The sequence below is a fragment of the Stegostoma tigrinum genome, chromosome 14, assembly GCF_030684315.1.
Source record: "Stegostoma tigrinum isolate sSteTig4 chromosome 14, sSteTig4.hap1, whole genome shotgun sequence".
Lineage (NCBI taxonomy): Eukaryota > Metazoa > Chordata > Chondrichthyes > Orectolobiformes > Stegostomatidae > Stegostoma > Stegostoma tigrinum.
In genome coordinates, this window is record NC_081367.1 from 19,879,264 (window position 1) to 19,906,062 (window position 26,799).

The 26,799-nt window shown below is 40.2% G+C and overlaps 1 protein-coding gene across 1 annotated transcript in view; it reads right to left on the reverse strand.

Annotated features, from left to right (window-relative positions):
* vamp2 (vesicle-associated membrane protein 2) overlaps positions 1–26,799 on the reverse strand; it is a 118,450-nt gene that overhangs the window by 30,454 nt on the left and 61,197 nt on the right. The gene's annotated exons all lie outside the window — the stretch shown is intronic.

Here is a 26,799-nt window from a genome sequence, read left to right on the forward strand (position 1 = left end):
AGGGAGGGGTTGGCCAGGATAGGACCTTATTCCTTGGAACATACGAAAAATGAGGGGGTGATCTTCTTGGAGGTGTATAAAACATGAAGGGCTTAGATAGGATGAATGCATATAATTTGTCGTCCCCCCCCCCCAGGGATGGGCAATTGAAAACAAGACGGCATAGGTTTAAGGTGAGAGGGGAAAAATTTAAAGAGGACCTGAGGGACAACTTCTTCATGCAGAGAGTGATGTGTATGTGGAAGGGGCTGCCAGAGAAAGTGGTGTGGCAGGTACAACAGCAATATTTTCTAAAAACAAAAAAAAATTGGATAGGTACATGGATGAGAAGGGTTTAGAAGGACACGGACCAAATGCAGGCAACTGGAACTAGGTGAGTGGGAACCACAGTCAGTATGGGCCTGTTTTCATGCTGTATGACTCTTTCTGCTTAGTAATGTACACTGTACAGTTTGTTGCATGCAGGTATAATATACAAATGAACACTCTTTGAAGCTTTGCACCCTTCTTTTCTAGCTACTCTATGTGTTGACCCAAAACTAATGCACTGAAGGCAGTACTGGTGCTGAATTTGTACCAGTATTTATCCAACCGTACTGGATGATTCATGTGTGGCGGGAACCCAACCCAGAAATCGCACAACAGATGTATTGATATTTCAGTTTGCAGCATTTGCTTTATGTTTGCCTTTCCCTTCTGGTTTGTATTTTCCTTAATTGTTATTTTGTTACTTATTCTAAACGTTTCTAAATGTTCTAAACAATTTTTTTTTTGAATAAATAGAATTGGCAATTTTACTTTGCAAATCCGCAAGGATGTTGGTAGCGTAAAGGAAATGTCTACGAGCAAAGTAGATGTGGTTGGAGCTTCAGCATAATATTGGGACTCTACCAGCTTTGGCATTATCCAGATTAAATTAATATTTTTTTCAAAAATTAAACAATGAAATCACTGATCCCAATAGGACATTTGCATTGTTTTTAAAAAAGCAGCTTTAGAATTTTTTTTCAAATGAGCATTTAAAACATCTGGGGCTGTTTGGAACCCAGTGATAAGACAGTTTCAAGGATTAAAATTATGAGGCCAGACTTCTTCAATTAGATATTAAAAAGGTTGAGGGAATGAACTAATGAAGTATTTAAAATAAAAGGGAAACATGGAAATTTCCTTTGGAGGAGAATTCAGAACAAGAGGCTTTAAGTATTTGACAGAATGTTGGTAGCACGAACAAAAACAGCATTTGTTGCCCTGTCCCAAACTGCATTTAAAAACTAAGTAGCTTGGCTTGCCATTTCAGAGCCAAGCATCTTGTGGTTGGTCTGGAGCCACATGTAGATCAGGCATGAATAAGATGCATTTTTATAACGTTGCATGGTAGTTCCACGGTCACTATTGAGACTAACTTTCAATTCCAGAATCATTCATTGAATTTTAATTCTACTGGCTACCAAAATGGGATTTAAACCCAGGGCATTAGACTAGACATCTTGACTATGCATGTGACAACACCACCATGTTACTATTTCCCTGAGTCACAATCTTAAAATTCAAGCTTGACTTTTCTCTGGTACGACTATCTAGGGTATGGAGAAACGGCAGATAAATGGCATGGAGGTAAAACACATGGCAGATGTGGCTCAAGGATTTTAATATTCTACTCTTTACACTATCTTTCTTGAACACTCCACTGTCTGATTGTCTGACATCTAGTGCCCGATGAGAATACATTTCCTCCCACTAAATATCGCAAAGACTGAAGCCAGTGTCTTAGGCATTTGTGACAAGTGTCATTCCCTTGCCACTGACAACATTCCCTTCCCTGTCAACAGTCTGAGGCTAAACCAGGCTCTTCATAAACTTGAGTATCCCATTTAAGCACAAGACGAGTTTTAGGATTCCTTATCTGTTCCATGAACTAGTCTGCCAACTTTCAACTCCTTAAGATTGTCCCGGTTCACTCTGCCAAAGCTCTTCTCCAGCTGAAATATTCAGTCTTGGCTATTCCAAAGTCTCCTGGCTGGCCTTCTGTTTTGCACCCACTGTAATCCTAAAATAATCCAAAATTCTAGTACCCATATTTTGTCTTGCACTAAAGTCCTGATCCCCCATCTCCCCAGTGCCCACGGACTGGCATCTTCTAGTCCAACAATGCTTTACGTTAAAAATTCTCTCCTCCATGGCTCTGGCCTTCATCTCTCTCCCGAAACCTTCAAGGCATCTATATATCTCCAAGTCACCTTCATGTTCTTCCTCAAATTTTAAACAACGATTGGTGGCCTCGCTTTAAACTGCCTATGCCTGGAGCACTGGAGTTCCTTCCTTAAAATGTCAATTCTCCTTAACAGTGCTCCTTTAAAACTGCCAGTCACCTGTCCTAGTATCTCCTTCTATAACTATGCTAATGTCAGTTTGATAACATAACTATTAAGTGCCTTTGACTATTTTACAAAGTTCAAGCTACTACATAAATGCAAATTGTTTTCCAGTGCGTGATTCTAAAAGTTTAAAAATCAGATCATTAGAATTGATACTCAGGAAAGGAGTTCAAAAATAGTCATTTGCAATTGCAAGCACCTGATGCCTAATTACAAAAATGACATTTAATTTCATGGCAGTGTTGTCACGGTACTTGTCACAAAATTAGAATCTAGACCTGTACGCATCCAGTCTCATTTTAATTCTGATAAACTAAAGTCACTTCTGCAAGGCTGCATTTCTAGAAGGTAATTATTAACATGTAACAAGTGTGAGTAAGATTTTAAAAAACAGCCAATTGTAATAATTCCAGTAGACAATGTGTCATGGTTTGTGACACATTAGAAATTTGACATTATACCCAAGGGGACAAAAAGGTTTCAGGTGTTACCTACCCAGAGGTTGCTTAAGTACAACAATGCTTTACAATATCACAAGTTGATTGGATTCATTGATTAATTTGTGGAACCTTGTTTTGACAATTCATCTAAAAGGATTCAAAGCCCCAGATCATCAGATTTCTTGACCAAGCAACCTGGTAGTGCAGTTTTTGATTGGAGGGCTACCTTAAGTCTCTTAACACATTCTGCAAGTTGAAACAAATGAGTGGGCAAGTGCATTACACGGAATAGTTCTCAGCTTTACACAAGATGGCCAACCCTCCCTGAATGAATCCAAATCCAACTGATTTCTGGTCCAACCTCCCAATAGTGATACAAGAGATTTTAAAAACATATCAAGCAAATAATGCCCATAATTCATGCAGAAGCTCTGATCAGGCACATTCATAGAAAACAAAAGGATAATTTCATCGCACTTGCAGCATGATGTAAAATGTAAACCAACTCACATATTGTGCCCAGAAATAGCACGGCACTGCGTGCTTTCCTGCTGATGCTCAGACTTCACCTTGAAGGGAGGAAGTGGTAAAATGAAGAGCGACATAGCTTTCAATTGGCTGGACGATCCATACCACCTGAGCAAGTCTGGTATGTTTTTGTACACTGAAAACCCCTCGACTGGGGAGCTAAGAAAATGCCACTGCTGGGATTGAAAATTAAATGTCTTTCCTCATGGTCTGAGGACCCACCGTGCAAAATTAACTCAACGGCTTGCAAATCAATGTAAAGTGATCCAACTTGGCAAATTATATGGCTGACATAGGAAGTTAAAAATTTCACAAGTGCTGTAGTATGTGAGCTGAAGTTAAAGTATGTTATTGCAGCAGGGTAGATGTAGCTTGAATTTGGCTGAGATTACATTTATCAGAAGCATCTTCAAGGCTTACATGGGGGGCAAAAGTTAAAAAAGGTTTCACTTTCCTATGTGTATTTAGGAATCTTTGACAACCTAATAATTTTGTAAGTAGTAATGACAGTGGAAATGTGCTACAAATTTAGAAAACTATGAAAATGAAGAATATAAAAATATCTGGAGGAGGAGTACCTTGAGTGAGACATAACTTGCTCCTTTATAAAATAAAACAAATGAAATGTGAGAATGTTTGCACATAAACCAACCGTCTAGCTTAACCGGGGTTGCGGAGGACGACTTAGGAAAGCAGGGAAGTCCTAACTGGCCAGATACTACTGTACTTATAAAGCATGTGTTGTACTCAGCAGCCACAGCAACAAAGCGAGTGTGGTGTGGCTCAGAGTGAAAGCTCTCCACATAAAGACAGGAAGTGCTGGCAAGTTTCAGCAAATTTGGCAGATTCATGGAGCGAGAAACAGAACAAACGTTGCAAGTCCAACATGATTATTGTTCAGAACTCTCTGCACATTCTAATAACTCAATAGTGCATCTCTTGACTGGAATGAAAGACTGTGGCTTTACATTAAAACATAGTGTCAACAGGAGAAGCAATGTAGAAGGAACATTGCTAAATGGAAAAGAAAATTTCAGTTTACCAGCTTTGTCCACTCAATACGAATGATGGCTTTCTGAGAACAGGGTGAACTGACTGGTTGATCAGTATCACCTTGATCAGAGGAAAAAAATACTCCTTTGATGGCTTCACTCAAAGTTGGTAATCTTAGCTACACAGTAGGGGAAGGCTCTAGATTTATGTCCCAGTTTGCACTAAATAAGCTGACCCCAGCTGAACATCAGAACATAAGAAAAAGGAGCAGGAGTAGGCCATCTGGCCCCAAGTCTGCTCTGCCATAAGATCCTGGCTGATCTTTTCATGATTCAGCTCCACTTACTCTCTTGCTCACCATAACCCTTGATTCATGTACTGTACAAAGATCTATCAATCTTTGCCTTAAGAGCATCCAATGAGGTAGCTCAACTGCTTCACCAGGTCAGAGAATGCCAGATTCACCTTTTGGGTGAAGAAGTTCCTCCTCAACTCAGTCTACATCTGGTCCCCCTTATTTTGAGGCTCTCCCCAAATTAGAGTTTTGCTTGCCGGTGGAGAAACCTCCCTGCTTCTATCTTATCTATTCCCTTCATATATCTTTGTATACTTCTAAGATTCCCCCCTCGTTCTTATAAATTCCAACAAGTATAGTACCAAGTCCACAGAAATTCAAGTGAAGGTCCATAATTCATTCAAGTTCTTCTAGATCACGAAGCTGAAAAAGGAGGAAGTAATAGGGAACAACAGCCCAGTGGGGAAAAAAGCAGAGGGAATTTAAACATGAGTAAACAAATAATGTACTGGAGAAGTTCCTAAAAGCTGATGGTCCCCTGGGCCAAATGACTTCCACTCAGGTTTTAAAAGAGATGGCCATTCAGATAATTCCATTGGATCTAACATGCCAGAATTCCCTAGATTCTGGCAAAACCTTCACAGTTCTGGAGGAAGGGTCACTCTGTTTTCTCCTCCACAGATGCTGCCAGGCCTGCTGAGCTTTTCCAGCAACTTTGTTTTTGTTCTTCATGGATTTGAGATCAGCACATGTATTCCTCCTATTCCAAAAAAGGCACAAAGATTAAAACAGGAACATACAGGCTGATTAGCTGGAGGATTTTAATGAGGAAGTTACCAGAGTGGAAAAGGAGGACGCTATTAGACATAGTGGACTGCCTTTTTCTGAAATTAGATCCAATGTCAATTTTGAGGAGTTTCACGGAGGGTTTCTCTTAGAGAACTAGTGAATTCTCTCTGCAATTTTAATGCTCATCTCTTTATGTACCTCATCTCTGCAATACTGCTTCCCCTCGCCAGCAAGTGCACTTGCTGACAGGTCTGTCTAACTTTCTCATCGCCAGTGGCACATTTAAAGTGCAACTGTGTACCAATTCAATGCCAGCAATAGCCCTTCACTGTTTCATTGTGAAGAATTGCCCCCAAGGTATATGCAAATAAAGTGAGAATACAATTATGTTCAGATGTAATAACTTGCCCACAGCTCACAAGCTCTGCTCCACTAATGTATTAACTTGGGGAGAGGTACCAGAAGGTGACAGGTCTCCTGGGATCAGCATCCGAGTAGGGATAAAAATTGTCACACGAGGAGGAAAGGAAATACATAGAAGGGGCACAAGGAGGAAAGAATAAAGGAGTGAATCTCAAAATCTCTAATCCACAATGCAAAGCACAATTCCCTCAGAATCCTTCACGGACAAATCAATTTTGCTCTCTAATCTTTTGATAATTTTGCCATGTTAGCGAGTTTTGAGAAGATTTGCAGCTCAGGTTGAGGTTCTGGATGTGAGTTTGCTCGCTGAGCTGGAAGGTTAGTTTTCAGACATTTCATCACCATTCTAGGTAACATCATCAGTGAGCCTCTGACGAAGCGCTGGTGTTATGTCCTGCTTTCTATTTAATGACATCACCAACCGAAGGAAACCTAACCAGATAAATAGAAAGCGGGACATAACACCAGCGCTTCGTCGGAGGCTCACTGATGATGTTACCTAGAATGGTGACGAAACGTCTGAAAACTAACCTTCCAGCTCAGCGAGCAAACTCACATCCAGAATTTTGCTGTGTATTGAAAAAGGAATAAAGCAAGAATATTTCACAATGGAATTGCTCCAAATGTAAAATCTTTAGATGCCAAACAGCTAACGAGAGAGCACATGAAACTAACAGGTTCTATGTTACTGAAATTATTTGTTACAGAACAAGTTTTTTTTTCCTGCCTAACAATGACAACATAAATTCTAGTTAAAATGCTAAGTGAGGCATTTAGAATATTGAAGAACAGATGGTTGAGGTGGGATAGGGATGAAAAGTGGAATGGTAATCTTGGGCACTGAATTCCATGCTGAGCATTTGTTAATTTTGAACGTAAATTCTACTTAAATTGAAGTGAATTATCACAAATGTCTATATTAAAATGGTATTATTGTAAGCATATACCCTCAGCTTTCTTTATTCCTGTGCCTCAATTAAGGATGAGCCCAAATGCTGCAAAGGCTAATTTTGCCAGGGATGCTCACATGCTGTGAAATAAGATAAGTTGCTTCTTGAGAAAAACTCTCCTTCTGGCTTTGAAAAAGCACCTGGCTGCAGCAGATTTTGCAACATCCCAATATGTTGCAAAATAATTATTAACTTAAATAACACACCTATCTCAGCTCAATTACAATTTGAATACCATTGAGATGTACTTAATTGGAAATGAAACCATTTTCATGAGTAGAAGGTTACTTCTGAACAGGTGGTGAAATGGACTTTAATTCACTTCCTTGACTGCTCTCCCATGATTCATGATAACGGTGAGGAAACTTCCAAAAATCAAGCCTGGCCTCAGCTACGATGCTCTCGATGTTTAACCTCGTACCTGAAGAATGGCCATTCAAACAAAAAAAAATTCTCCAGAACAATTCAATGTCAAACAAAAAAAAGAAGAAAGAGAAAACTGGAGCGGGGGTTGGGGACTGTGCACAGTAGCATGGGGAGAAGAGGGGGCAAGGTGTTGAAAGAATAACAACTTTACAGCTCCCACTGACACTGCTAGGATTGCAGACCTGTTAGCTCTCTGGATGAGCAAAAACTCTTGCAGGCAGTTGCTCTGCCCACAATGGCACAGAATTCCTGGTGACAAACAAACAATGAACTGGCTGATTACCATGAATTTTGGGATGTTTCCAAAAACAGTTAAGTGAAGTTACTTCAGGTTTTCTGGCCAGATGACAGGGTGATTACTGCAGCCATTAAAATTCAACCAAATATATGACATGAGTGTACAAATTCCAATTTTTCTCTTAGTTAACTATCCTATGTTAATACAACAAAGTAATGGAATGTGTTGACATCTGAAATAACTCCATGAAGACCAATATCCAATCACCAATTCACCCTTAAATGTGCATAGTACATGACATTGACCTAGCTAAGAACAGACTCCTAGAGTGAGCAGTACCCCAACAGCCTGGTTTGTCAGTCAGCCAGGACTCCCAATTAGACCAGATCAACAAGCCCAATCAGTGAACTCGTATTCCATGATTTCCACCTAGCTGACCTCATTCCAATGATTGACAGCTCCCGTACACTTCATATTTCGAGGTATTGTAAACACACCAAAAAAGGTCTTAAACATCACAACTTATAAAGCAAACAAAAGATGCACACAGAATAACATGGGAAGCCTCTTTTCAGAAAGGCAGCACAACCAGGAAAAAAGTTACAGGTAGCAGAGGCACATCTACATAACATGTTCATTGGTTTTAAAGCAGGGTTTGCTTTCAAATCTTTTGAAAATCAATGTTATGAAGGTATCTTTGCATCGACATCCTTAATTAATGACAACTGGAATATAGATAGTCCACAAGCTGTGGGTGTTTACAAAAGAAACTGGAGCTACTTTCAACATTTTCTTGCCCACGGTTAGCTAAGCTCATGGTAATACAAGGAAAGTACTCGGGTGGCAATGTTTCCAAATATACAACCTATTAAAGGCATCACTGCAGGGAAAGTAAGTCTTTAAATTTAAATCCTCAAGATCTCTTCTGATGCTTTTGAATAATGACACATATGATAGCATCCCTTGTAAACCCTTAGCAACCTGACAACTAATAACCTGAAGCTTATGGCTTAAAGTCACATGGCAATTTGATGAGACAGTTGCAGTTTGCTACTGAAAAACCAATTGTTGCTTAAATTGAAAACAACAATATAAACACTGCTGCATGATTGATGACATGATCAGTGAGGGTATGAAGTATTGATAAATTTGATGGGTCACTGGAAGGCAGAAACCAACATTTTTGTCTGGAGTAACTAAAAACTCTTCATATTGTTTTTGCCAGCTACCATAAATTATGAAACAGTGCAGTAGTCACTGCAATGCTGTGTCGATTGTAGATAAGGCTGGTGCCTTGATCAAAAGCAGAACAGCTTGTGACTAAGACCACATTCAGAATATCTTAAGGTAATCATGGATGACACGGGACTAGACAGACTCTGCCATTGCCACGTTATATTTTTCTTAAGCTTCCAGGTTGCTTTGCAATTCTATTTGATAAGTTGTTTATTTTGAACTAAAAATACTTTCCAGACATCAGTCTTAAATTTGCTATTTATTAGTTTGAGCCAATGTTCCCTGGTATATTGTTAGCAACATTCTAGCTCTATCTTGTGCTCTATCACCTATTATAAGATCATTTAAAAAGATCACTCCACAGGTATCTCTTGTCCAGGCTGCAAATTTTCTTCAGTTTGTCCTCATAACTCAGGCTTTGACATAAATCAGTCGTGTTGTTCTTTGCCTTGGCTCAAGTGTTAGAATTTCTCTGGTTTCTTAGCAACCAGAAGTGGATGCTGCAACGAAGAATGTCTGACCACAGCCGTGTACAAGTTATTCACTGAATCCTGGGTCTTACAATCTCCTATTTCAGCAATGTAGTTCAACACAACTGGCTTGTTCATAGCTGCTCAAAATTTTATTCAGAATGTTTAGCATTAAAACTACTAAGCTTTGAAGATCACTTCAGCTTCATTCTTAGCCATTTTAAATCCTGTAACAGACAGTTGTTTGTTCTTCAAGTGGAGTATTTCACATTCATCTGCAAATTTAAATCAGTCATTATCTAGGTTTACTTTGTACAGCTCATTTGAGGAGTAATTATTAAAACACCACAAAAAAAAGGAGTGGCCTAGTCAGCCCCTCAGCTGTTCAGCTATTCAATTCGATCATTGCTCTATATTCGTTAAACACTAACCAAATGACTGCTTAAAATTATTTCAATTATGGGTTTTCTACTTTAAGCTATTTTTGTAAGAGAGCTGCAAGCCTCTCAAATTATGTATTTGACTTAGGGGTGGCAACACAGTGTTATCATCTATATTACCCTGTCAAAGTGAGATGTTTGCTGCAACTAAAGCTGCCTGAAGATTCACACAGATATTACAAAGCTGTCAGATCTAGGAATATCAAAGATGAGCAAACTTTCCCGTAATCAGGGAACTTCAGCTACCACAGCCGTGGTCTGACCTATTTTTAATCATAGTACATCCTGTTAGAGAGCCTTGTTGGCATTTGGGAGATGAGGTATGCTTCTTGATCTGGATAAACATGCACATACCCTTGAGCTGGTGAGGGGCAAGCAAAGTGGCTGTTTGAATTTTATATTTTGTTTACAGTATTGTGCTCATCCTTATAGAGGCTGACCATTTTTTTTAATAAAAAGAATCCCCATGCACTAACACCCTGAAAGCCAAAAGGTCAAAATTTAAATTTATAAAAAGATTTTGATGGTAACAAACTAATTAAAAATCAATATAATTTAAATATTACTAAACATGAACTCAATACTTCAAATACAAAAAAGGTCAGTTTCAGTTTCACTAAGTAGTCAATGCAGAGACAAAAAGCACAAGCACTCCTCCTTAGCATATGTGGCATTAAACCAAACTTCGGAGTCCTATGAGCTTCTCAGTCAGGTAGAGATTTAGTTCCTTAAGGCAGCAGTCTCAATACACCTGAATTCCACAGGCCCCAAAAAGCTGTTCTTTCTCATCCTCCCAGCCTTGCTTTTGGTCTTTTAAAGCTATCTGCTTTAAAAAAGCCTTTCCATCCGTGCCTTACACCCAGTTTCACATTATTGCGCTATTTGTAGTGACTTTTTTCCCTGCTTTGTACAGGGATCTGCGTCTGCGGGCACAAATTTCCCAAGATGAAAGGAATAACAATAACTGGGATGACTTTTTAGGGTGAGAATCAGATTCTCAGTGTCAAGGAAAAAAAAACTGTTACAATTATACTGAGGTGACAAAATCCAAATCTCTCACTCAGGGGTCAAGAAGCCTATAAACTTGCGTCCACACCTCATTTATAATCCAATTTGCAATGTTAACGTTCCATTCTCAATTAGCTATCCAAATCGAGAAACCTCATGCTTCATAAACTCTAATGCAAAGAAACAAAAAGGGAACTTCAGTTGGATCCTCTGAAAATGTTTCTCTAATTACAGGCTGCAATTTGGAGATGTGTTTCCTCCATGATGCTACTCTATGAGGGAAACCGAGCAAGCCAGTTACTCATTGGCGGCCTCGACTGCTGCAGTGTTGCTTTGAGAATCCCACACGTGGGGCAAACATTTCCCTTGTGCAAGCTGTGGAAAGATTTTGCCACCTGTCCCATATGCAAAACACATGCCCTGGCACCCCTCTTGGGCATTTTTTTAAACCAGGGTCCAAAACATTCATTTGTAGCATCTTAGCTGCAATGCCTAATCTCTAGACATTTTTGTATTCACCCACTTTCTTAGAGGTACCAAGGTGTGGTGACTGCAATATAGCATGTCTGTTTTCTGGTTGAAAATGCTGCACACCTTTCATATCAGATCACTTTACCCATTCCTTATGAGACAATATAGCAAAGAGGCAGTGGTGTAGTGGTAATGTCACTAGACTTGTAACCTAGGCTAATATTCTGAAACATTGAATTGAACCCCACCATGACAGATGGAGAAATTGGAATAAAATCTGGAATTAAAAGCTAGCCTAATGGCAACCATTGTCACAAAGAAAGCATGTGGTTCAAGTGATGTCTTTCAGGGAAGGAGGAGATCGGTCAACCTTAACTAGTCTGGCATATATTTGAGTCCATATTCACAGCAATGTGGTTGCCTCTGAGCTGCCCTTTGAAATGGTTTAGAAAGCCATTTTGTCCAGGGACAATTCAGGATGGGCAACAAAATCTTGCCTTTACACCATAAGACAATACAATAAAAAAACAAACTTGAAAAGAAGAAATTAATTAAGCCAGCCAGTTAAAGATAAATGGAGTTTTGTGTCACACCCAGCCATCGTGTACCTATAACCATTGTGGAATGTACTGAATTTGATGAGCATCACATAATGGGTCCTATGTTCTGTCTAAATTTAGAGATCAAAGAAATTTACCAGAACCTTGGAACAATCTGGTATTGAAACTTCATTTTTCACTTTAGCTGGCATTATACATTTAAAGTGTTCAAAATCTATGATATTGAAAATAATAGTAGAATTCTGACTATTTTATCCCCTTTTCAGCAAAGTTAATACGACTTTTACATTTTAGGAAAAGACAGGATAAATGAAAAGCAGTACTTGTTTTTCAAACCACTAGCTAGTATTGACGCTGGAGAAGAGAAATATAGCGCGATCGTATTTGCATATACATCCAGAAAAACAGCTAATTGATAGACACATACCAGTCAACCATTAAATCCTGCGATACAATGGATAGTGTATTTGCCTCTGAAGCAGATTGTGTGTTCAGGTCCTACACCAGGAGTTGGTAGCCAAGGAAGATGTATTAACAGATGACCAAACAAGTTGAATATCAGCCTGCCAAACCTTCCAACATATGCAAGTGTTGAAACCTCTATACTGCAGACAACATGCATGTTAAAGTACATGTCGCCACAGCAACTCTGAATCCATGACAGCTGGAATAGCCAATTAACTGATTAGTCATAGTTATGATTGGAGGAATTTGATAATAATTTCAAGACATTGACCAATTTTCAGGGGTAGTAGTGCAATCCTTTCGAAATGTTAGGTTAAAATTTAAAATCGACCAGTGTTGCAAATAAATTACTTCTATTCCTATAAACATCCACAACAGTACTTTATTTCTTAAATGAGATGTGGGCATCACTAGCAGCCTAATTATTGCCCATCCCTAGTTGCACTTACAAGGTGATGGTGAGCTGTTCTCTTGACCTGCCGCAGTCCACTTGGTGTGGATAGATGTATAATGCAGTTTGGGAAAAGAGTTCCAAGACCTTGTCCCAGCAACAGTAAAAAGGAACAGTGATATCTCCAAGTCAGGATGGTGAGTGGCTTAGAGGGGATCTTGCAGGTGATTGTGTTCCCATGCATCTGCTGCCTTTGTCGTTTTACGTGGAAGTGGTTGTGGATTTGGAAGGTGCTGTCTGAGGATCTTTGGTGAATTTCTGCAGGGCATCTTGAAGATAGTACACAGTATGGGTGGTGGAGGGAGTAGATATTTGTGGCTGTGGTGCCAAATCAATGATAGTGTCAAGCTTTGATTGTCGTTGGAGCTACACTCATCTGGGCAAGTGGAGAGTATTCCACCACACTCCGGACTTGTGCCTTGTAGATGGGTGAACAGGCTTTGGAAAGTCAGGAGAATTATTTTTACAGAATTCCTAGTCTCTGCTCTTGTAGCCATAGTATTTATACGGCTTGTTCAGTTTTGGCTTGCGGTCTTAAGTCACCACCAGGACGTCGATAGTCCGGCCTCCTCCAGAACAGGAAACAAACTAGAAGATTAATGGGATCAGATGTTTTCAATTTAAAACAAAACTAAAATCTTGGATTGGGCAGGTTCTGTATAAGTACGCAGGAGAATATTCAGTTAATTTTTTCACTGATACCAAATTTCTAAGGAGGCAGTGGGCATTGGCAACTAACTGAGCAGAACTGTGTGCGTGTGATGGAAATCTACAGTTTCTTTTGGGAGAAGATAACCTTGATTTTACAATTGTCATCCCTGCTTTCAAATCCTGTCATGGTCTCACCTCTTCCCTTTTACAGTTCTCTCTCCCAGCCTCACGACCTTCCAAGGAGGTCTGTGTTCCTTTCATGTGCCTTCTGCTGCATCCATGTAAATAGTTCCTCCATTACAGAGTGTCTCAGCTGCCTTGATCATACTCTCTCAAAAATCACTCCCAAAGCCTCAACTCTTAACCTCACTTTCCTCATTAAAGATCTTAAAGCCCTTGTTGGCAAAGCTTCTCACCAAGTGACCTAACGCCTTGCCTATTGTGACAGTGTTCTATTTGCTGCTGGAAGTGCCTGGAGGCATGTTATTTTTGATACAGCTATATAAATAAACACAAGCTGCTATTGAAGCTAAATACACAAATATTTCTTAAAAGCAATGAATACTGTTTTATGATAAACTAGAAGAACATGTTGAATTAACCTTTGAACATCAATGGAAAAACAGATTATAAGTAGCTTGGTGGGGTTCTGCATATCCCTGTGGGAATACTTAAATAAAAAGACTTGACATTTTGATCAGGGCAGAAATCCACATGCTCCAGCCATCGTGTGTCAGATACTCTAACCATTTTTTTGGAAGAAAGATGCGCTATTTAGAGGCAATGGCCTCTAAATAAAAGAGAAGCAGATGTAGGACTGAAGTCAGGAGGAACTTCTTCACCCAAAGGGTTGTGAATCTGTGGAATTCCCTGCCTAGTGAAGCGGTTGAAGCTACTTCGCTGAATGTTTAAGGCAAGGCTAGATAAATCTTTGAACAGTAAAGGAAATAAGGGTTATGATGAGTGGACAGGTATGTGGAGCTGCCTCAAAAGCATCAGCCATGATCTTTTAAATGGCGGGGCAGGCTAGAGGGGCTGGATGGCCTACTCCTGCTCCCTAGTTCTTATTCTGAACTAAATATATTTAAGGACCGAGTCATCCCACTTACTATGTAGAATGGCTCCAACTTGAACACTGACAGGACCAAACATCATTGCCAGTGAAACCAGTTCCCCTTTTCCATTTACAACACTGTGGAGCATCTTAATGAAAAAGTTACGACTGCTTCACAATGTGTAACCTGCTGTAGGGTTAAACATGCTTGTCAAAATGTCATTTCTGATTCAAAATTACTACATGTTAAGATTACACCTAAAAAAACTGTCCAAAAATCTGTCACCCAGCTAATTGCCTTGAAGATGCAGCACAGGGGAAATATTTAAATCCACACCAGGTCTCTTACCCTCATTCATCCTGGTAAATATTTTACCATTTTTTATTACGTTTTCAAAGTTACAGGAAAATAGTGCAAGAAACACTAGTGACAAAATTCAGGGACACAAGATCAGGCATGGTTATATATGCGTGTTCTGCTCTTATTGGGAGCTTGTTGTTATTTCTGTGATAATGTAATTTCCACCACAGTTGATTGATAAATAGCAATCTGTTCTAATTAAATCTTGCATTATGCACCATTAACTTGGCAATCATGATTGAATAGACTAAATGAATTTGAAGATATACATTTATGATAACTAAAATATATGCTATAAAATGAAATATTTTATAAATCAACCTTGCCCTATATTTTCAAGCTGACGCCACTTTCCTCCCTACTTCAGTCCTACTGCATATCCCCTATTTCACTCTTATCCACAGATTAACCCATTGTTGCATCTGCTATACATTGCATGCTGTCTGCACAGATATCTTTGTGCACTTTGCCAAGGCTACAGAGTCTCGTTTTATTTTTAAATTGATCTGTTGAACATTTTAAAACTCTGAGCGTATCAATAAGGGCTGGAGGAGTCATGAACATCTCATGATGCCCTCGGAATCAGCACAGCATAGTTTGCCCAGGATTATGGGCTGGTGCAAAATGAAGGCATTGTGATTGTTGCTAGTGCATGGATTATTTACATGGTTCGTCCCTCCAAAAACATCACCACATTACATGTTCCTTGTCTTATATTTGTGTTGTTAGTAACCCCAGTTATCAGTCATGCTTTGAATGAGACTCCCTATTTCAGAAAATCTGCCAGTGGTAAAAATACAACACCATATCATATTCTCACCTTGTTACAACAGGGAGATAAATAAAACAAAGTTCCTTTCACTGATAATGAAGTGTGAGGCTGGATGAACACAGCAGCATCTCAGGAGCACAAGAGCTGACGTTTCGGTCCTAGACCCTTCATCACTGATGTGGTTTCCACACGAATGCTCAGCGTATTGAATTAGAGTCAGGGAATAAAGTTGACCTTATATTTGCTTGTAAGACACAAGTGTTTCCCCTCTCGAATGATAATGGATGAAAATGGATCTTTTCAGATGTTCCCAAGTAGGTGTGTTTGAGTCTGTACACAGCTTCTGGAAAGTTGCCAAGTGAGATCTAGCAGACAGAGGGAATCAGACCTGCTTGTGGTCCCTCTGCTTTAGATCCTTGCCCTCCTCCAGTAGATAAGTGTCATTGGAATTACTGTACTGAACACAGATGGCTGCTGCTAATCAAGGAGTTGTTGGCAGCAATAGTGCTCAGAGGAAGAAGTATCTGCCTAAAGGAATGCTTCAGTATACAGCAGAGCTAGCAACTTAAATAACAAAAAGATACTGCAAGTACAGGCAAGTGGAGAGAATGAGAATTTGGAGTTGAAATGCCCAGCCATGATTTAAATGGCACAGTGGACTTGATGGGCCGAATGTCCTTACTTGCAAGCCTGTGTCTTATGGTCTTAATTGTCAAATGCTGCAATAAACTGTGAATCACACCTTTATCAATAAATACAGAAGAGGTCCATGCACAAAAACTTGGCTATGGTAATTTTTAATGCACAAGCCATCCTAAAAAGAACAAAGAGTTCCAAAAGGTTGTGGATTTTGGCACTAGAGCAATTTACATACAATTAAGTATATTTTAAAGTCTCATGATGTGTCTCAAATGCCTTCAGTGGTTAAATTTTGCATTGTGCGAACAAGCATTCTGTCTAATTATTCAACAAAGCACACGCTAGTATCTTAAAAACTGCAAGTGTTGACTACATTAAGCCAAATTTCATTTTATTGGGCAATTAATTCTTTTACAGTGTTAAGAGGGACCACATTTTTGCTTTTAAAAAGTGTAGAAAAATTTAAATCCTCAAAACAGGCAAAAGACAAATGGAATTTAAAAAAACACACCAGCAAGTAGGCTTATTAGTGACCTAATGGAGAAATGGGATTCATAGAATGCCCAGTGTGGAAACAGGCCATTTGGCCCAACAAGCCTACACTGACCCTTGGAACGTCCCACCAGACCCATCCCCTTACAACCCACCTAATCTACACATCCATGAACACTGTGGGCAATTTAGCAATCCACCTAGCCTGCACATCTTAGGACTGCGGGAGGAAACCTACACACATGGACAATGTGCAAAATCCACACAGACAGTCGCCCAAAAAGGTGAACTGAACCCAGGACCCTGGTGCTGCCAGGCAGCAGCAGCACAAATCACTGATTTGTACTATCATCTGCATCCATATATTCTTAATTGTATTAAAATCAATTTTCAACTTTGCTTGAAGGGATATATTTAATAATCCAAGAATGAACTATTTAAACACAAATTAACTTTTGATGTTATTTTAATTTGGCAATTTGCATTCTCAACTTTCGTTATACCATATTTGCATCTGCATCAACGAATCTGTTGTGGAAAACTTCACTGAGCATTTGTTACCTATGGACTTGATTATTCCAAACGAGGGAGAAGGATTCTGAAGAAAAGTTACTGGACCCAAAATGCTAACTCTGATTTTTCTCCAGATTTTTGCTGCTAGACTGGTTGAGATTTTCCAGCAATTTCAGGTTTTTGTTTCTGATTATAAAAAAATCTTTTCCAGGGCAGGTTGCCATTTTCCACCCACCACAAGCCCTGTTCATCCCAACCTTTGTTTCCTGTAACTAAATATGGATCACCTCGTCTGCACACAGCAAGCCCATGCTGGTTTACCTCCACTGACACAAACATCATAGTTTAAAAAATTCGAGTCCTGATGCTCAAATTCCTTTATGGCCTCATCCCTTCCCATCTCTGGGATAAAATCCTCCAAGACCTCTGCTTTCCTTCAACTGTAGGTCCTGCTCATTTTCTCACTTCCGATTTTTGATGCCTGTGCCTTCAACTTTCCATAGTTTTGACATTTTCTACACAAATCAATTTTCTAGGTTTCCCTGTTTATAGTGTTTCTCAAAGAAAAAATGTAGGGGTGTTACAGAACTCTCAAAGGACAGATTTGAGTGAACACCCAGGTTTACGACTGCGATTTTAAATATCTACTTTTCAAAAACATTTCTTCCAACAGACTATGCTCAGGCAATGTACAATTTAAACTAAGGCTGTAAATGTCAAACTGGTTGTAGATCTAATCCAGTAACAAATGAGGTGTGCCAAATCAGTTGATATATGTCAGGCAGTATTTAAAGAGTTCTGTATAGTGAGCCTTTATCTTTGTCAGGATGGGTCTTTAAAGCTTCATAATTAGTGCTTAATGCTACCAGGGAGTATTGCTAAGATTAATGAATATGAAACAAGGACAACAATAGAGTTCTTCTATTATTTCCAACTGATCTGGAATACTGTTTCCAATTTTGGTCTGCTCATATGGTTAGCAATTTAGATGCAGTAGAAAAAGAGAGAGAGTGTTATGCCACGCAATTGTTATTCAATTTAAACATTATAAGTAATCAAGGTTTGGAAAGCTATGTTGTTTTATTCTGGAAAAGTGTAGCCTTTAATCAAAGTTTGATTGACATCTTTCAAATAATGACAGAACTTAATTGTACCCAATTGCATACAATATTTGAATAAAAAAATTGAGTGGAGATTTCACATCAGACTATGACTATGGTAATTAGCAATGAGATTCTGGAATCCTTTATATCTTTGTTTCTGAGAGCACAGGAGATCTGGAGGAGATGAACAAGTCAAAGAAATGGCAAGGAAAAAAGAAGAGAGACATCTACTAAAAAGTTATCATCTTTCTTTTTATCTCTTCTCCCTCCCCTCAATGATGTGCTGCCAAGCATCTGGCATCTGTGATTGCTGAACACCAAATACAAATACTTTGTTGTAACGAGATACCACAAAAGTTTAAAAAAAAGTAGGTGAGAAGAACATTATATCTCTGATGAGATCAGTGGTTGTGATTAAAACAAACTGCACTGGAGTAAGAGTGAAGTCATTTTGTGATCTTTGAATTTATTCACTGTGAGATGAGAAAAATTTGAGTTATTGGTACAGTAGGATTATAACAATCAAGGCTCAAAATTTCAAATCTCTAAGAATAATATTGGCGTTAAGTTTATTTAGTAATCCATATCGATAATAAACACGTTCAACTTAGCAATTTTGCTCACATTCCAATTCCAAACCAAGGACCTACCTTGGTTTCAGACACTAACAGCATGGAGTAGTGCAACTTCTGGTTGCAAAAAGATGGTCAAAAGAATCTATTCCCAAATCCCAGATAATTAAACATTTCTGCAAAAGCTAAATACTGCGGATTCTGGAAATTTGAATTTAAAAGAAAAATGAAAATGCTAGAAATACCCAATGGAACAAGCAGCAGCATCTGTGGAGGGAGAAACAGAATTAGTGGGCTGAAGTTTTCATTCTGGGTTAGTGACCTCGACATTGGGTACACTTCAGAAGCAGAACCCACACTGTGTCTGATGTCTCAACAAGCAGACTGTTTCAAGATCAAAAACAGAAGTTGCTGGAAAAGCTCAGCAAATCTGGCAGCATCTGTGAAGAAAAGTCAGAGTTAGAGTTAAATGTATCAGGTCCAGTGACCCTTCCTCAGTTTCCTTCGCAAATCCTGCCAGACCTGCTGAGCTTTACCAGCAATGTCTGTTTTCCCTGATACAGGATTGACAGTTCTTTCAGTGGTTATTTCAGGATGGTAGACAGACTCTTAACGCTCATGGGTTAGTGGTCCTCCAGTACAGACATCAGCAGTCAGGAGGTGGGTGCTGCCAATGTAAAGAGGAGAGGCAGAAGAATGTCAAGATGAAAGTAGCCTCTGAAGGGCATTTAGAAATTTTTCCCCCCAAATTCAAGATGGCTATAGCTGCTAGGCCATTATGGTGGAGCCCCATCACTGGGCAATCTGTGGCCACAGATGTGCCCTTTTGCTTTGACAGTTGTAAAGAGAAGGGAATCCTAATGCAATGGAGAACTGGATTATACCCTGGTCTAATGCTTGAAAGTTGCCTCCATCTTTAGTCTGTGTTTCAACCTCCATGAATGGCACACATGCAGACTGGCAGATTCCACTAGGCATTGATATTGTGTCCTTAATTGCCCCTTTAGTTGGCCCAATGAATTGACCTCCATTCATGGACAGGGAGCCATAAATCCCCGAGCCTACAAGAACCAAAAAAAAAAGAGTGTCCAAAAGGTGAGAGCATGTTGTAGAAAATCTTCCCCACTTTAGCTCTTGCCTTCGCATATGACCAATCATTCTGATAATATTTCAGCTCAATGACCTTTGGTCAGACTGGAAAACATGATAAATGAATAGGCTTTACATGTACAGATTAAAAAAAAAAATGGGTGAAGGATGAAACAATTAAAGAAAAAACAACAAGAGGTCTGTGATAGGATGAAAGCCAGAAAAAATTAAATGAGTAGAGATGATTAAAAAAGGAGATGATGGTGCAGCAAATAAAGACAGGGCTGGAGGAGGAGTAGATCGAAAAACATGCATGACAAAAGCTGCCACCTCAAATGAAGGAGGGCAGATATAGTGATATGCAATCCAGAAGACTAATCCGAAAACACTGTGTCCCTCCTCAAGCTTGCTAAACCTCACTGAATTGATACAAGAAACCAAGGACAGAGGTCATTAGAGTGGGCAAAGGGGTGGAGAATTTTAAGCATAGGCAACTGGTAGCTCAGGCATGCACCCTGACTGAGTAGAGATGGTCTGCAATGAAATCAGCCAGCCAATCTAAGTTGGCTTCCCAAACATCATAATGAATGCATTGTGACTGTCAATACCATAGATTGACAGAGGTATATGGCTGTTTTAATTGAAAATACATCGTTTGGGTCTTGGGTGGTGAACCAAGGAGGAGTAAGAGAACAGGTGTTTCATTTCCTGCGTTAAAATGGCAAAGTGCTGTGGGAAGGTGTAGGTGTTGGTGACTGATGAATGGACCAGTATATTGGAGAATGGCAGTAATCCTTCAGGAGGCAGGAAGGGAAGGGAAGCAGTGATCTGTTACAGTCTTCAAACTGAAAATGCTGGAGAATGATTTATTTAATGTAGGAGCTGGTGAGATAGAAGACAACGACAGGAAGAAAGCTAATACAGTCACGGAGAGTGGTGGCAGCGGGTGGGGGTGGTATTGTGGGGAGAAGAGAGAGTGCAGACATGCAGTAAACAAAAACGGCTGTCGTGAATTGCTTGGTCCCACTGGAGTGGAATTCTCATTTGAGGAAAAAAAGGGGAAGATATATGGGAAGGCCTGAAACGTCAGCTTTCCTGCTCCTCTGATGTTGCTTGGCCTGCTGTGTTCATCCAGCTCTACACCTGTTATCTCAGATTCTCCAGCATCTACAGCCCTACTATCTCAGATATATGGGAAGTATTGGCATAGAGAGATAGCATTATTACAACAGTTGGAACCACCCTAGCTAATGGTAATATTTGATAGTCAGGCCTCAGATGAAATCTGGCTTGAAGGACCAATTATTTTATTTTTGCAGATTGGTGGTAAATGTTTAATAAAAACATCATTTTATTATTCCACAAGGGAATAAAAGACAACTTGGTAATGTCTGATCATAAACTGGAAGAAAAGGATGCAACCATTTTCCTAGCAAAACACTTCTTCAGCACTCAACCGTTGAGGGCTGTAAGCAGAGATAATGGGAACTGCAGATGCTGGAGAATCCAAGATAATAAAACGTGAGGCTGGATGAACACAGCAGGCCAAGCAGCATCTCAGGAGCATAAAAGCTGACATTTCAGGCCTAGACCCTTCAGAGAGGGGGATGGGGTGAGGGTTCTGGAATAAATAGGAAGAGAGGGGGAGGCGGACCGAAGATGGAGAGAAAAGAAGATAGGTGGAGAGAGTATAGGTGGGGAAGTAGGGAGGGGATAGGTCAGTCCAGGGAAGACGGACAGGTCAAGGAGGTGGGATGAGGTTAGTAGGTAGATGGGGGTGTGGCTTGGGGTGGGAGGAAGGGATGGGTGAGAGGAAGAACAGGTTAGGGAGGCAGAGACAGGTTGGACTGGTTTTGGGATGCAGTGGGTGGAGGGGAAGAGCTGGGCTGGTTTAGGGATGTGGTGGTGGAAGGGGAGATTTTGAAACTGGTGAAGTCCACATCGATACCATTAGGCTGCAGGGTTCCCAGGCAGAATATGAGTTGCTGTTCCTGCAACTTTCAGGTGGCATCATTGTGGCACTGCAGGAGGCCCATGATGGACATGTCATCTAAAGAATGGGAGGGGGAGTGGAAATGGTTTGCGACTGGGAGGTGCAGTTGTTTGTTGCGAACTGAGCAGAGGTGTTCTGCAAAGCGGTCCCCAAGCTTCCGCTTGGTTTCCCCAATGTAGAGGAGGCCACACCGGGTACAGTGGATACAGTATACCACATTGGCAGATGTGCAGGTGAACCTCTGCTGAATGTGGAATGTCATCCTGGGGCCTGGGATAGGGGTGAGGGAGGTGGTGTGGGTCAAGTGTAGCATTTCCTGCGGTTGCAGGGGAAGGTGCTGGGTGTGGTGGGGTTGGAGGGCAGTGTGGAGTGAACAAGGGAGTCACGGAGAGAGTGGTCTCTCCGGAAAGCAGACAGGGGTGGGGATGGAAAAATGTCTTGGGTGGTGGGTTCGGATTGTAGATGGCGGAGTGTCGGAGGATGATGCGTTGTATCTGGAGGTTGGTGGGGTGGTGTGTGAGAACAAGGGGGAAATCCTCTTAGGGAGGTTGTGGCAGGGGCAGGGTGGGAGGGATGTGTTGTGGGAAATGCGGGAGACGCAGTCAAGGGCGTTCTCGATCACTGTGGGGGGAAAGTTGCGGTCCTTGAAGAACTTGGACATCTGGGATGTGCGGGAGTGGAATGTCTTATCGTGGGAGCAGATGCGGCGGAGGTGGAGGAATTGGGAATAGGGGGATGGAATTTTTGCAGGAGGGTGGGTGGGAGGTGGTGTATTCTAGGTAGCTGTGGGAGTCGGTGGACTTCAAATGGACATCAGTTACAAGCTGGTTGCCTGAGATGGAGACTGAGAGGTCCAGGAAGGTGAGGGGGGTGCTGGAGATGGCCCAGGTGAACTGAAGGTTAGGGTGGAAGGTGTTGGTGAAGTGGATGAACTGTTCAAGCTCCTCTGGGGAGCAAGAGGCGGCGCCGATACAGTCATCAGTCATCAGTCATCAATGTACCGGAGGAAGAGGTGGGGTTTGGGGCCTGTGTAGGCGCGGAAGAGGGGCTTAAGCGTTTCATTTTGGCAAATATGTCTGCACATCAGCTAGATGAGTCCCTCCCTGGAGATACACGGATACAAAATTAGCACCTTACTTCTATCGCTGAATTCTAACAAAAACACAAACACTCTGCTGGTTTGGATCTTACCTTCTGAGATGACCCTGCTTTTGGCTTCTCTGAGAGTTGTAAAAGCTCAAATCAATAACATCTCAGTAATTGTCACATCAGGAGGGTTGTCTCATCATTAAGCCCAAGTGACATGATTTCCCAGAAATACTGTTTTGATCCAGCTCAAAAACACTTAGAGATTCACCTTCACAGAACTGAAAACCAAAAACCCATTCATCTCTACTTTAGAACTCGGGTGTCAGAGAATAATATATTATAAATCGTCAACACAAAATGAGGAAAATAAAATTGTAAAATGGAATAATACTATTGGAGAAAGCAAAGCAGGAAGAAATGAATTCATGGTAACTGCAGAAGGTCAGGGATTTGTCATTAACATTCGTCAATGTCTCCAGACCTATGAATAGGCCAAAGTCAAAAGAAGAACAGAAATTGGACTTTTAGTTGATAAAATCTTCCACAATGGGGCGGGAGCAGAAAATGCAGTTGAACATCTGTTTGTCCACAACTACTTTTACCTTTTTAAAAAGGTGATCATCTTTGTTCAACATCCTGCAGCAGCAAGTTGTGAGAAATATGTCAGTAATAACAGTACCAGATGATTTTATGAAAGTCAGATATGAAGTGATCCAAATGAAAAAAAATCACTACTTAAATTAAGAAAGCTTTTCGTAGTAAAGATCTGATGAGCTTTTTCCAGCAACTTCATTTTTGTTCCTGATTTACATCATGCACAGTTCTTTTGGCTTTTTGTAGTCAATACTCGTCTCATTTAGTCAAGTGCTAAGCAGATGTCAATAATCAAGATGATATCAAGCAAATGTTACAGATAGAGATTTATCAGTTGGAAATCAGAAATGTGGCTCATTCCTTAAGAATCAGAAACTTCCTCCAGTGTTTACAATTTACCTTCAATTGTATAGTCACAACAAAAACTTAATGACACCAGGACACTGAACTCAGATAATTGCTCCTCAAGATTAATATTTTAAAACCATAATATTTTACTTGTCAAATGAAAAATCACTAAGTCTTCACATCCAGTCAACTAATTCAAATCTTTTACCCCCAAAAAAATCTTCTTGCTCTGTTATTCCACTTTTCTATTTGAATGTTTAGAATTTTAGACTAAGAATAATTGAAGTGAGATTGCTATAAACTCCAGAAATAAGTTGCACGATCCTAACAAATGTAGGTTTTATTTAGAAAGTGAAGCATTTTCCAAGGTATCTCTGGAATACTGGCTATAGTTCTTCACTCATTTTACCATCTGTGGCAGTCATACATTCATGTGATAAAAAGGTGTTATCAATGATAGTTGTGATTTCACAGTGATGTGTGAAAAGCACTGAATATTTAAAGCCCAAAGCCTCTGAAAAGATCTGGAGCCACAATAGAAAATAAAAGGATTACATTTCTCATCCTGGTATCTTCCACAGAATTAGATAATTGCCAGCGAACATCTCACACAGTATAGAATTTGACCTCAGGTTACATTTTGAATTAGCTCATTAGAACATCAATTTGAGTGTGTATCAGCTTTAATGTAGGAAAGAATGCTCATTTGATTTATTGGAGTGTCATCAAAATACGTTTGACATCAGCTACTTCAAGTGTAATTACGCTGGAAATGTTCAGCAGCCTAAAACAAAAAAATGGGTGGCAGTTTGCAGAGGGTTATAGATAGGTTAAATGAGTGGGCCAATTGTTGATAGATGGAATATAATGTGGGGAAATGTGAATTTATGTACTTTGGCAAGAAAAATAGCAGAGCTGCATATTATTTAAATGGTGAAAGACTGCAGAAAGCTACAGCAAAGATGAATTTAAGTCCTCATCCAAGAATCACAAGAGGTTCGTATCCAAATTCAGCAGGTGATATGAAAGTCAAATGGGATGTTGACCTCTACCTCAAAAGGGAATGGAATAAAAGATTAGGGAGGCTTTGCCAAAAAAAAACTTTACTGTAAGAGGGTTGTTGAAGCTGAATCATTAAGGCTTGAGATAGATAAGTGTTAAAATCAGTCAGGGAATTAAGGGTTTTAGGGAAACAGCAAGAAAGTGGAATTGACAATTATCAGGTTAGCTGTGATCTCACTGAATGACAATTTGATGGGCTGAATGGCCTATTTCAACATTGTATTGTCTCAAAAGCTAGCCTAAACATCTGGTTAACTACAGAACTTGTCCCTCAATCTCTAGCTGTGGACTCCCAGTCTTCTGTCCCTTCCCTTGACCATTTCATCCTGACCAGACTTCATTCCGACTACCAAACTAGACTTAACCTGATCTAACTAATCTTGGAAGTGACCATGATAACCCCTTTAAAACATGCTAATCTTTGACTTGCTGACTAATCCTCTCATCTAGAGGCAACTGCCCGTCATCATCTTTTTTAACACCTTCCCTGACCTGACAATCTTCTGACATGACTGTACCTCCTGATCTCACTGTCATCTGACTGATTTACCCACTCACTCACCAACTTTAACTCACAGGCTACCTTATCTACCCTACTTGTTACCTCACCCACCTGTTCACTTTGCAAGTCTACACTTTTTGTTCATCCATTCACACTGAGCATTTAAAGCTTGCCCTAGAGGAATCAGAGCCACAAAAGGAAAATTCCCTGTATTCCCCTCCTCTCTACGGAGATCCAATGAAGCTCACCAATAGGATTATCCTACACATTTTGAGAGAAGTGGATTCAGAAGACTTGGCACAATGGACAACAGTGCCAGGGACCAGAGTTTGATTCCACCCTTAGGTGACTGTCTGCATGGAGTTTACACATCTCCCCATTCTACGTAGGTTTCCATGTGCACTGGTTTCCTCCCAAAGTCCAAAAGTATGCAGGTTTAGCTGGATTGGCCGTAATAATTGCCCATGGTGTCCAAGGATGTGCAGGTTTGGTGGGTTAGCCATGGAAAATGCACAATGATGTGGTTCTCGGTGGGATCTTCTTCAGAGTTGGTGTAGACTCAAAGGGCCAAATGACCTACTTCCACACTGCAGGGATTCTTTGAGATGCAGAAGAACATTGAATTTTCTCCAGAGCCAATCTGTGGCCACAATTAGATGATACAAATATAGAAATTGCTGGAAAACTCAGTTAACGTTTCAGGCCCAGTAACTCTTCCTCAGAACTGGTGGTAGCTCAGAAAATGTCAATTTATATGCAGTAGATAGGGTGAGAGGTGTGGGGTGAGAAGGGGTAAGAAGAAAAATGATGGGTAGAGGGTGGGGGGTGGGGGGAGGGAACAGTTGAATAAAGGAGTTGATAACGATCTGACTCAGAGGGTGAAAAGCTGTTGGAGATTGTTAGTGGCTAACAATAGCTAGTGTGATGGCAGGCTGTGTGTGGTAACAAGGCCTGGTGTGTTTTTTTTTGGGGGGGGGGGGGGGAAACAGGCTAATGTTGTCAGATGCTCCACCATAAATTGATTGATTGATTGATTGACTTATTGTCACATGTACTGAAGTAGTGAAAGGCTTTGTTTACAACCTGTATAGGCAGATCATCGTATGCAAGGATATACAGATCAAAAAGACTTACAGGCACAACGGTTATAAGAAATGTTTGAATTACATCGGTAAAATGGAGCTCGCAAGGAGTTGCAGTGTCAATGCCATCTTAGCTTTGCTTCATGTAAATTTATTTTTAAGCACAGAATTAGTGTCACACCTTCCTAGGTTTCTTACCAACTTTGATGCCTTAATGCAGTTGTAAGTTTAAAATAAGTGTATTAGTTTCCTCCATAACTGTTTGAGAAATATTTGGACACTCTACATTTTGCAGGAGTGTGAAATTATGGAATTTTACAATGGT